At 37.8% G+C, this 13,418-nt stretch overlaps 1 long non-coding RNA gene across 1 annotated transcript in view; it reads right to left on the reverse strand.

Moving 5' to 3' along the window:
* The window catches only part of LOC307052760, a 147,252-nt gene extending 142,023 nt beyond the window's left edge, over positions 1 to 5,229 (reverse strand). Inside the window, exon 1 of the long non-coding RNA XR_013810875.1 lies at positions 5,146 to 5,229. This is a non-coding gene — a long non-coding RNA (uncharacterized lncRNA). The remainder of the gene's footprint in view (positions 1 to 5,145) is intronic.
* Between the last annotated feature and the right edge of the window lie 8,189 nt (positions 5,230 to 13,418).

A 13,418-nucleotide genomic window follows, 5' to 3' on the forward strand; every position in this document is an offset into this window, starting at 1 on the left:
GCTCTTTTTATAAATACTCGGTAAGCTCTAAGAATAAAATAGTGTTTGAGCTGCATGATTCATCTTAAAGGACAAAGAAAAATATCTTACAAGTTTAGGTACACTGAAGGGTATGTAGTGGACAAGGATTACATCATGCTATGAATCTGGTGAGTTGAACATGGGATAAATTACAGAATTTTCTTTCTGCACAAAGCAATTTTTCCCAAACCTAGCTTTTATTAATGTTCATTCTGTTCTTATTTTCTGTTCACTTAATGGTAAATTACCAGGTTATCTGAAAGCAATAATAAACTAACTTCTCTTTTGATTCTTCTTAAGGCAATTTATTTTAAATTACAGTTGGAAAATAAATGGAAAAGAATGCCCCTCTGCCTTTCTGAAGTACTTTTTATGTTATTGCTTTCCCTCTTCTCATTCCCCCCATCAAAACAGTGTCCCTGTCTTTCCATTAACCCTCATCACTTTAACAGCATCCTCTTTATTTCTATGAATGCAGTGGGCACCAACTACAGTGAGATGTCAGTGAACAACAGAAACATTAAGCCTTTAACCCACTATGTTAGAAAAGTCACTTACTGTCAAAAATATGATACATTTCAAATTGGAAGGCAGCCCTCTCCAACTCTACAACCCCTTACCTGCTCAGGATTCTGCTTGAATTTAGAATCATCATCACAACTGGGATGTACCTGATTCTGATATATAACAAGTCAAACTCTCAAAAAGAGATTAAAGATATGAGAAGGCGTGTGTACACCACAATCAAACAACTATTTCACAAAGCTGTTGAGCAGAGAGAATTGACTTTTTAAAAAAGAGGCCTGTGGACATCCAGGTAGGGCTTCTGTAGGTACCCACCTGTGCCAGGGATACTGCAGGATCAGGATGAAAGGTTAATGAAAGTAATTTTCCTAAGAAGGATCCATTGATGTTAACCAACATATTAAGGAGAATATCCACTTATCAGTCTGTGGCTAGAAACCTAGCAGCCTAGCACATGTCTACTGATCAGCTCCTCTCTCCAACAAGAATATTTACATTGGGAAACAACAGCTACAATGAGAACATTCACAGTGAACATACAGTCAGTGCAACAGGAAGTAGGTGGATGATCACTGGGGCACAAGAATCATCAGTCTGTGATGATCTCCACTATGAGAAACACCCACAAAGTCAACTAGTGAATGATCTCTTTCTGTGGGATCTCAGCTAAAGGAAAATTTGAGTACTTCTTGCCCGTTGGAATTAATTTTGTTAATTGAGCTTTAACTTACAAACAATGAATTGTATTTAAGTGTACAGCCCGATAAGTTTTGATAACTTTATAAGCCCATATAAACTCCACTTTAATCAAGAGAACTATTCCACTATATATGAAATAGATAAACAACAAGGACCTACTATATAGAACTATATTCAACATCTTATAATAACCTATAATGGAAAAGAATCTGACAAAGCATTTCTATACACACACACACACGCACACACATATATATAACTGAATTATTTTGCTGTACACCTGAAACATTGTAAATCAACTATACTTCAATTAAAAAAAAAGATAACAATTCCATCATTGCTAGAAGTTTTCTCATACCCTTTCCAATTTATTGTCCTTCCCACACAGAGGCAACCATTATTCTGATTTCTGTCACCACAGATTTGCTTTGCCAGGCCTTGAACTTCACATATATAGAATCATACTTATGTCTTCTTTGTGTCTGACTTCTTTTGATCGACTTAATGTTTTCGAGATTCATCCAGTGTGTTGCTTTTATCAGTAGTTATTTCCTTTTAATGCTAAATGATACTCTATTTTATGGACATATATCACAATTTGTTTATCCATTTTCCTGTTGATGAATATTGGCTTTGGTGCCAATTTTTGGTTAGTATGAATAAAGCTTCTAAGAATATTCTTGTACAGGTCTTTTTGTAGACAAATGATTTTGTTCCTCTTGAGTAATGCTTAGGAACAGAATTGCTGGATCATAGTAGAAGTGTATATTTAACTTTATAAGTAACTGTCAGTTTTCCAAAATAGTTGTACAATTTTACACTCCTACCAGCCATGTATGAGAGTTTCAGTAGTCCCTTATCTTTGCCAATATTTGGTATTATCAGTCATTTTAATTTTAGCCATTCCAGTGGGTATATTATGGTATCTTACTGTGGTTATAATTTTCATTTCTGTGATGACTACTGACGTACAGCCCATTTTAAGGTGAGTATTGGCCATTCCTATATCTTCTTTTAAGAAGTATCCAAGTCCTTTGCCCATTGTTTATTGGGTTGGTTTCTTTCTCACTACTGAGTTGTAGCAATTGTCAGACATATATATTGTGGTGGTTTCTCCCAGTCTATGGCTTGCTTTTTTATTTTACTACCAATTTTTGTTTTAACAAGAATGACAATAATATTTTAATTTTTATGAAGATCCTGTTTACTACTTTTTTTATTTTATAGGTAGTGCGTTTTGTGTCCTATGTGTGTCCTTTTATTTTTTTAATAAACTTATATCACAAGACTATTCCCAGTTTATTAAAATATTATTGTTAATAGCTACACAGTAAGTTCAGCAAAAAAAAGTATTTTGTGGAAATATCAGTCGTTTCAATTTTTCATCAATATAAATAATACAATTATAAATATTTTTCCACAGATTTCTCTGCATGCATCTCTGATTATTTGGTTTAGACAAAATGCTATTATTGTAGATACGATCAAAGGGTAAATATTTTGATACCTATTGCTAAATTGGGTTTACCAATTTGTACTCCTATCAGCAGTATAGAAGAGTGCTTACTCTCAAGTTTCAAATATATGAAAATAAACGTATATTTGAAATATATTTTTATATTTCTTTTATGAATCAATTTTGCCTGTCTTTTGAACGTTTGGTTGGGGGGGAGATTCATTAACATTATTAACCTTTTGATTTTCCTATATTGTAATTTTTTAGATTCATCATTGATACTGACTTGAAGAGTTTTAAGTTTTTGTGTACACAGGGATATCAGAATTTTCCCTTATGTTTTCTGTATTAGAGCCTGTCTTTTAAAAGACATTTCCCAGAATGAAATCAGGTATACTTATGAATACGAGTGGGTCTCTTACTACCAATGGTCAATGACGTCACCAGAGTAATGCAAAAACAGATACATACATACATTGATTCAACAGGAGACAACTCATATGCACTGAAACCCTTTCCAGTCACTTTACTGGATAGCTCCAATGAGACTCCCACCTGCAGTCCCTGACTTCCCAAATCAATGGGGGCCATATTAGGTCCTCACAGAGCTAACTCCCTGTACTCTATGTTGGTCCCTTGGCTGCTCCCAGGCCTCTGTGACTGCCCTAGCTCTATTTCTCCCCCTGAAAACAACCCCACACTCTGTGAGTAGTTTACTCAAGTCCTCTACTCATTCAGCTTGAAGTGAGCAGAAGTACAGCTTCAATAACCCTCTCTGTTATGGACTGAATTGTGTCCCCCCCTAGAATTCAAGATTTGAGGCCATAACCCCAATTTGATAGTATTTGGAGATAGAGCCTCTGGGAAGGTAGTTAAACTTAAATGAGGTCATAAAGGTAAGGCCTGAATCCAATAAGCTTGGTGAAGAGGAAGAAACGCCAGACAACTCTCCATATTCACAGAGAGGAAAGGCCATGTGAAAACACAGCAAGAAGGCAGCGATCTACAAGCCAGGAAGAGGGACGTCACCAAAAACCAAGCCTGCTGGCACCTTTATCTTGGACCTTTAGCCTCCAGAACCGTAAGAAAATAAATTCCTGCTGTTTAAGCCACGCAGTCTGTGGTACATTGTTATGGTAGCACTAGAAGACGAATACACTCCCCAAGACAATCTTCTCTCTGAGAGTACCCTTATTTCTTCTTATATACTCTTGATGTGGGTAATGGATTCAGAGTCACCAGATTTGTTTTGAATATCAATCATTTGAAGTTCTTCATAGATGATCCACAACCTTTCTTTAGAATACATCGTCCCTGAACACTCTCTGTCCTCAGTTTCAGAATTACAATTATGAAACTCATGAAAAAAATAGTACTTAGCCTCCTACACTATCTCAATTTGATTCTTGGACTAATCAAAATTCACCCCTGGTGCTGAGAAGGGCCAGCCTTTCCAAAAGCCCTTGGCCACCAATACTGGATCAAAATGAGAGTCTGTTAGCAAGGAAGAAGGATGGGAATGATGTTGGGTAGGCAGCCAGGAGTGCCCACCACAAGGAAGGTATTTACAGGTGGCTTTAAAAGAAAAATTTCCTCTAATCAAACTGAGCTAAAATACAGAACTCTGAAGCTAATTCTTAATCATAGGTAAGAGTCAAACTGTAAATAGCCTTAGTCATGTTTAGAATCAGCTTTTTGTGCACAGACATAGAAAGAAGCTTGATATTCTATGCATCTCTTCCTATCTTTTGGACTTCTGCTTTTTTCCCTTTAAATTCTCTTAACACTCCACAGGTTAAGAGGGAGAAGGAAAAGTAAAGGATAATGAAAAGGGAGAAGCTTCTGACCAGTCTGTAGTGCCTTTGAAACGTCCATTCGTATCTATTAGAGATCATAAAAAGCAAGAAGCCACTTTCTAAGTAGCACAAGCAAGAGTAAAGCAACATCTTCTTATCAGAAGTCAGGAGTAGAAAAGAGAAGAGGAAGCCAGGAAGTCAAGCATGATGGGTATCCCCTTCTGCCCTCCTAGGCATACTCTCCACCCACTCTACCCTGCCTTTTTTCCCAGCAAGCTGACTTCTACAGACGGTACCACCTGGGCCCCTTGCCCTCTGGCTTCCACATTGGTTTGCTAATGGTTGGCACTGGTAGGAGATGGAGGGTGGGAGAAGGGAGAGGTAAGGGAATTTACCCCCCTGTATCCCTCCCTGGTGATGCTTGGCTGTGGCTATGTTCTTGTCCCCAAAGTGGCAACTCCTATCACATGGACTCCCTCCCCTGACTGCAACTCTCCCCACCTTTTCATAGCTACCACCTCCTTTTGTCCGTTCAGGTGCAGGTGTAGCATGCTTCACCAAAGAATGCTTCACCATTCTTCGTCAGTTCCCTTAAGCCTACTGACACCATTGCAAATTGCCTCTTTGTTAAGCTGCTTTTTTACTTACCACCTTGAACTTGCCATCGGTTTGCTGCATGGACTCTGATACCTCAGATCACAAGATCAGAAGAAGCATGTATCTAAGGCAAAGTAGATGAAAATCCTGAAATGCAAGGCAAAAAATAAATCAAGTTACCAGCAATCTGAGCGCCAAACTAAAAACCTGATTCTGATACAAGATTGCATTAAATAAGGAAACTCTTCTACGCTTATTCTAAGACAAACTGAAGCCAACAAACGGATGGGAGAGAAAGGTAGTAAATTGTGACAAAAACACCGGTAGAAGGGATTGGTCACAGGGTCAGAGACGGAGTGCAGAAAAACTGCCCTCCACTGATCTACAGACCACCTCTCACTCTTCTTTCTTCCAAGTCTTCCAGTCTCTATCCTCAGATTTTCTCCCACTGTATAATTTTATATCCATTCTTCTTAAGCCTTCAACTATCACTTCCAGACAGAATAATGCAAAAGTCTTTTTCTAACCTAAACTTTACTCTTCAGTTACAGCCCTAACTGCTTGGATATCTCCTGCCACTCCAAATTAACTCATCCCAAATTTATCATATCTTCATCCTCACGCAGTAACTGGCCATTCCTCTTGACCTGCCTTTATACTGGTGGCATCAACTGTCTCCCGTTCCACCATGCTCACAAGTTCAGGCATCTTTTTTACTACCTTCTCCCACAAACCCCAGGTCTAGGTATGTTGCCAAACAGAAAATCCAGATGGCAAATCACTGTATATATTCTCCTGTGGGTTTCAGTCTTCCTCTCCAGCCTCGTCTCTCACCTCTTCTCTTCATTATCGTCATCCTATTCTTATGCTATAATGCATGCCTTGCCTCTACATTATTTATTCTAATAGAAAAACCTTTGCCAGGGCTTCCCTGGTGGCGCAGTGGTTGAGAGTCCGTCTGCCGATGCAGGGCACACGGGTTCGTGCCCCGGTCCGGGAAGATCCCACACGCCGCGGAGCAGCTGGGCCCGTGAGCCATGGCTGCTGAACCTGCGCGTCCGGAGCCTGTGCTCTGCAATGGGAGAGGCCACAACAGTGAGAGGCCCGTGTACTGCAAAAAAAAAAAAAAAAAAAAAAAACCTTTGCCAAATAATCCTATCTGACATATGGCAAGTGCACTTCCTTCAAAAACTCTTCCCTCTTTTCTTTCCCCAGCCAAATGTCCTCCTCTTCTAAATATTTGACTTACACAACTCTTATAGACTTGTTCTCTAGTATTACAATCATGTATTATGCATTATAATCATGTACTATTATGTATTATACTATTTTGTATAATAACTATTTTATATCATAATAATGTTCCTGATTATAAAATACAGAAATATTTTCTGTGCTAAATTTCAATTGCTTGAAAGTAGGAAAGGTCCTATTTGCTTTATCCTCCGCAGCACCTGTCTTCAATAAATAATGTCTGAACTGCATTGTGTTGCATTGAGTTTTCTGATATGCATATCAAATTTTCAGGGAAAATTATTTCTAAAATTAAACAAAGACTATCAAAAATCCAAAAGCCGTGCCGTATATACCTTCTATATCTTGGCACAAATTTTCATTTTTTAAAACATTAGAGGGCTTCCCTGGTTGCGCAGTGGTTGAGAATCTGCCTGCTAATGCAGGGGACACGGGTTCGAGCCCTGGGCTGGGAGGATCCCACATGCCGCGGAGCAACTAGTCCCGTGAGCCACAACTACTGAGCCTGCGCGTCTGGTGCCTGTGCTCCGCAACGAGAGGCCGCGATAGTGAGAGGCCCGCGCGCTGCGATGAAGAGTGGCCCCCGCTTGCCACAGCTAGAGAAAGCCCTCGCACAGAAACGAAGACCCAACACAGCAAAAATAAATAAATTAATAAACTCCTACCCCCAACATCTAAAAAAAAAAAAACATTAGAAAATAATTAAAGAAAACTAGATTAATTTCACAAACAATATTTAACTTAGAAATGTTAACCCAGTCCCTGTAACAGTGACAAGTTTGTGACTATAGTTCACCTTAAGGGATTTGGTAACAATACATTTTTCTCTCCCAGACAAATTAAGTTATTCTAGACAAGCATGCAGTGTTTTGTTAGCAAAATGTAGCTGCTTGTGTCTGCATTGCAATTTTACTAATTGGCACATATATGATGTAGAGACTGAAAAACAAATGTTGTTTTGCAAAGAGGTTTTCTGTTTTCACAAAAACACCCACTCTTGCTGAGAATGAATAATTTCGACCTAAAAGTTTCCCCCAGAAAACTTTGAAAAAATCCTTTAGTTTGATCAATCTTCCTCCATGTTTTTCTGGTTATTTGAGACAGCTGCATGAAAATATGTTCTTTGATTTAGCTATTCATTTTCTTAATAACCATAACTGAGTATTAGCAGTATAATTTCTTGAATAATGTTCATCAGATTCTCCTCTAATGACATCAACCTGTTTTGTTTTTTTTCCTGAAGCTCTCACTCCCCAAGGACCATTCTCCATCGTGATATTGTTTGTAACCATATGCAGTGGACCTCTTGTTTGTTTGCTTTTCAGTTTTGCTTTGTTCACCCATCTTCTTCATAGCCCATTCTTTTGTTTTCTTTGGGGGAAATTCCCTTCCCGACATCCTCAGTCCTTGTGGTGTGGGTTCGTGGAGCTGACGCTACCCTAAGCACCAAAAATGGGCACGTTCCAGCCGGAGAAGTCAGATTATTTTATCTCCTGACTACGGTGTTTAGTTCACAAAGGAATAATGAATCAAGTTGAATTCACAAGAATCAGGCCAGAGACTGGTGGGAATCCTTAGAAAAGGTCCTCTCTTTCTATTTGGGTTGCTAAACAGGAAGGATATAGCTTAGACATTTCTTGGTGGCGGGGCTGGGGGAGACCTGAAGAGGAAACCAACACAGGAAAGCAGAACAAGAGGTGGAGAAAGATTTCTGATATAACTACTTGTTCACTTGGATTCACGACTTCTCTGGATTTTTAATTATGTAAGCCAGTTTTTTTTTTAATTAAGCCAGTTTGTAAGTTAATAAATTCCCTCTTTTTTATATTTAAATTACTTGGAACTGATTTTCTCTCCCTTGCAAATAAAAAGAATCATAGCTGGTATATCATGGGGCACCATATGCTCTTCAACCGCCTTCCTCTCTAACCAAAGACCAGTGTCAGCCTGGCCTCCTCCTCTGCTCTGCAGCTGTGATTATCACGCTTCTTTTCAGGGCCTGATATATAACCTTCATCTGCAAAGTCCAGAAACACCTTTGGGCTTTATTCTAATTATCCTCAACTTCTCTCTATCTACCAGTGCACTGTGCAATGTCATTTTTTAAATGTTGATTAATCTCTGAACATATTTTAAGTCCGTCTGCTTCTTTCATATTTCCCAAAATATGCTTTAAATTTTTAAATTATTTTAAATAGAGACACAATAAAACATATAGAAATAATTCACAGCAAACATATAAATTAATGAGGTCACTTATGGGGGCTTTGAGATCCATATTCTGCAAATTGGTGATTCTAAAATAGGCAGAGCAAGTAGCTAGTATAGGTGGAGGACTTAGAAGGCCCCCACTTGACCTCCTAACTGTACCACCTCATTTCTATCCTAGCACCTGTGAAACCACCATTAATAATTTTACCATTTGATATAGATATACACATATATCTATATATAGATATAGATATACACAATGGAATATCACTCATCCATACAAAAGAATGAAATAATACCATTTGTAGCAACATGGATGGACCTAGAGATTATCATACTAAGCAAAGTAAGTCAGAGAAAGACAAATACCATATGATATTACTTATATATGGAATCTAAGAAATGATACAAATCAACTTATTTACAAACAGAAACACACTCACAGACATAGAAAACAAACTTATGGTTACCAAAGGGGAAAGGAGGAGGTGGAGGGATAAATTAGGAGTTTGGGATTAACATATACACAATACTATATATAACAGATAAACAACAAGGTTCCACTGTATAGCACAGGGAACTATATTCAATATCTTGTAATAAACAATAATGAAAAAATATGAAAAAGTATATATATGTATAACTGAATCACTTTGCTGTACACCAGAAACTAATACAACATTGTAAATCAACTATACTTCAATTTTTTAAAATTAAAATAAAGTAATAATAATCTTGCCATTTGATTTTTAAAAAGTGAGCTGGACAGTAAACACATTGCCCAAGTTTTGCACACTAAAAATCCAAATTTATGGCATGACATCCATGAGTGTACCCATGGGAAAAAAGGGAAAATATGACAGTGTAAGAAAATCCTAGAAAATCCACTCCTCATGGGCTCTGAAAGACACCACCATTCTGTTTCATGTTGCACATGAATAAAATTTTCATTAGGTCAGACTGATACACCTACAGAAGATCCTGATTTTCTACAAAAGATTATAAAATACTGGAATAGGAGTTGAAATAAACTGCTCTGCCATGCTCAAAAAAAAATTGACATGTGTAAATTTTCCAAGCTTCATTTTCTTCATCAAGCCTGTTGACAAGGGACATTACATTATTTGACTTTTATCTCACTATTCAGAAAGGATGATCGAAGCAGCTTTAATAACAGATCAGTTTCATTAATAAAACCTCTGCTCTACTCCAATTTACATGAGCTTCATTATGAAAAGTAACTGGCCACTCTGAATTTACTGAGGAGTCAGCTAATGCTGAATATAAAAGCACAGGAAGATTTAAGAGGAAGACCTGATTCAAGGTCATATATGTTGTAAAGAAAGCTGAGTGATCCTTAGAGGGGGAAAAAAAAGTTGGGCCTACTTAAAAAACACTCAACCTGAAATTGAGCTTTAAATTTTGAATAAACAAATGTCTTGCTGGACAGAAAAATCTAGTGCCCCAAACCCAATGGACACAAGAAAATGGTTTTGTGACCTTGTCACTGTCAGACATCAATGTCATAATAATTGAAAACTGGTTACTGGCTGATTTTGTCATCCCTCCTCTTGAACATCTTATTCCAATAACTCATCTAACGTAACTGTCAGAGTTGGGGAGTGATGACAAGGCCCCCATCACAAATCTGTGATACACAGTTAAATTTAAAAGGTTCTTATTTCACATGCAATACTGAGCAGTCTTTTTAAATGAATAAGATCACTGGAGCTTTCAATTCCAATACAATGTTTCTGACAGCCAGTTCAAAATGCACATGGGTGACGGGCTTGGGCTATACATTTTGAAAGAGCAAATGATAAGGTTATAATTCTAGTACTTCTTCTTCCCCAATCGCATTATGGAAGAGTGATAGTGAACAACCTTTAGAATTCCCTCCAGTTGAGAGTGTACAAATCAGAAAAGTGAATGTATTCCCTTGCTTGTATTTAGTAGTAAGGCTCAATGATGTATGTTTTGCCCTCATCGTGGAGACTGGAAATTATATATATATATATATATATATATATATATATACACACACACATATAAAATACCTGAAATGTGTAAAATTTTAATATATTATATATTTAATACATAATATGTGTAATACATGAAATATGCAAAAATTTAATATATTTTTATATATTATATATATATTAGGACAGATTCTGAAGGTATTAAGAAGGTCTAGGAATTCAGAGGGTTCCACAGGTACATATGTGTCTGTTTTACAGATTATTCAAATCTGACCAAAAATAACACTTTGTAGAAGGCTCTCTCCTCCAACAATCGAAATTCTATCCAATCCTGAATCCCTGTTCAAGGTCTACCTTCTCTGTGATCTTCCCTAATAAATCAGGCCCACATCCTCCCTTCTCTCTCAAATGTGATTTCTACTTCACCACCACCGTCACACATTTACTGAGTACTTACTGAAATGCAGGACCTTATTCCTGAAGTCATCAGGCTGTTCCTAAGCTTGAAACAGTTTAAAGTTTGCAGTGAAGACAGATGCAGACACACAAAAAAGTATAAACAATCGCCCACAGTAGTTGTAGATCACAGGGTAAATGAACACAGGAATGCGGAGGAGGATGGGGTCACAAAGGCTGCATTAGTCAGAGGGAAGAAGGGTTTATGGAGGAGGTAGACTTCAAATTTGTCCTGGAAGAAGAGCCCCTCTCATACAGCCAGAATAGAAGAGAAAGGCCTGGCAGCGTGAACAAGATGTAGAGGCAGAGACGGACCAACATAGGACCGATGGGAAGGTTTGGGGAACTCACACGTTCTCTTCATCTGTGGATTTATCCATCACTAAAGGTGATCTCACCTGTGCTTGAGGGAAAACTCGCTAACCAAAGAGTGAAAGAAATGCAACAGCATGTACTTCTAAAATAATTTAGTTTAGGTAGCATTAGCAAGACAGCAAAAGGATGCCAAACTACCACTGGGGACCACACTGACTAGGGTCCATTTTTACTGGTTGTCTAAATTTGGGCCACAGGCTCAATAACTGAGAACGAGTCCAGTTAACTCTCACATTTGAGGTAGGAGCCTTTCACTTATGAACCATAATGTAAATAGTGAAAAAGGGACTTTCCTTAAAAGTCACAATTGAATTTGAAATCCCTGGTGTGGGATTGGACTAAAGCAACATAAAAAAATTAATAGGACTTACTCCCAAGTGCTTACTCCCTACTGCCCTTTAACCTCTATGGAAAACATACAGAGATTCAGAGACTTATGCTTTGCTAAGAGCTATTCTGCAGAAACCCAAGTTTCCCTCCCAAAAGCCCAGTGAGTCTTAATCTTGGTGGCATATTAAAGGTACCTGTATTAAAACCCACTAAACACAGTATCTACCTGGTCCACTAACTCAGAATCTTCAAGGGTGGAGCCCAGACAGGCTATCTTCCCGTGCAGCAGAGCTAAAAGAACGACTGACATCTCCCTTCTTACAACCACCAATGCCCTTCCCAGTTTAGGAAAGGCTCAACCATCTGCCCATTTACCATCGTTTTGTGAAAACAGGGGGACACAGCACAGCATATATAAACTTTTAAACTTAAATAAACTTTTGTCTTAACTATCAATACTGGGCATAATTGACTAAGCAATTAGTAAAAGAATCAGAAAAAAATCGAGCAATGTAGGCAGAAGTTTTAAGGAAAGTGGTGAAAGAAAACAAGAGAGACAAGAAAAATAAGAGTAATGAATCATTTTTAGAAATAAAATGTCCTAAAATATACAAGTGTAGCCAATATTAACTCAGTTAATATTTAGGATGACATAGGTATTAACCACTATGACAACAGTAATACCTACCAGTTTTTAATTCTTGCTAGAGGTCACTCAGAGTATTAAGTGTTTTGTATATTAAACTCAATCTTACAACAGTTCTGTGACAGAGAGTACCCTATTTTATAGATGAAGAAATAAGGCTCATAATAATTAAGTGATTTTCCCTGATGCAACCTAGCTAGTGCCTGAACCAGTTTTCACACAGATTTACTGATTCCTAAAGTGTCACAAAAGCAATTTGATTCAGTTATCATACACCAGTATCATCCAAGGGCTCAGCTTACAGCCCTGAGCTGTAGCTGAGAGGGGAGGTGGAGGGATGGGGTGGATATGAATTGGTATAAATGACTTTTGAGTCCAGTTAGTCCTAATTTAGGGCAGAAATCATTTAGTTTGTAATTTGTTGATCTGGGGTTAATTTCTGACTTATTGGGTGGGCTGTTTCAAACTTCTCTTCCTATCGGCAGCTTTCATTCATGGACCCAGTTTGCCAAGAATTCCCAATATTTTTGGAGCAAAAAAGACTGTAACTTGTTTTTGGAGCCAATTCTTTTCATGTGACTAGTCTTTAAAACATTGTTCTTTTTCAAAATAGGTGGATACTGGTAATGAGCCAGACTTAAGGTAAAGGATAATACTTTAAAGTTTCATGTAATCATTTCAATAAGTTCTTGAAAGTGTTTTTAGCTTTAACAAAGCTCTGTATATGAGTGAGCGCATTCTGTTTATAGAATGGAGAATTAAGGAGCACACTCCAACCTAACTCATCCAAAGGGTCAAAGCAGAGAATAAAAACAATTCCCTATGCATAGCACGAGGCCCCCATCCTGAAAGTACTCTGCTATCTAATTTAAAGCCTGCCTCACTCTAGTTACCAAGAGGAAACATGCCACAATTCCAGCTAAAGATTAGAATGTGTTTCCCAGACACCGAAGGAAAACCCGCTCCCACACTGAAGATAGACCCTTGAAAACCCTAACTTACTTTCCTTATTTGTTGCTTGACATGTCATCCTGCTTCTCATAATTTATCCCAGATCTTTCTATGGAAAGTAT

The sequence above is a fragment of the Hyperoodon ampullatus genome (assembly GCF_949752795.1).
Source record: "Hyperoodon ampullatus genome assembly, chromosome: 4".
Lineage (NCBI taxonomy): Eukaryota > Metazoa > Chordata > Mammalia > Artiodactyla > Ziphiidae > Hyperoodon > Hyperoodon ampullatus.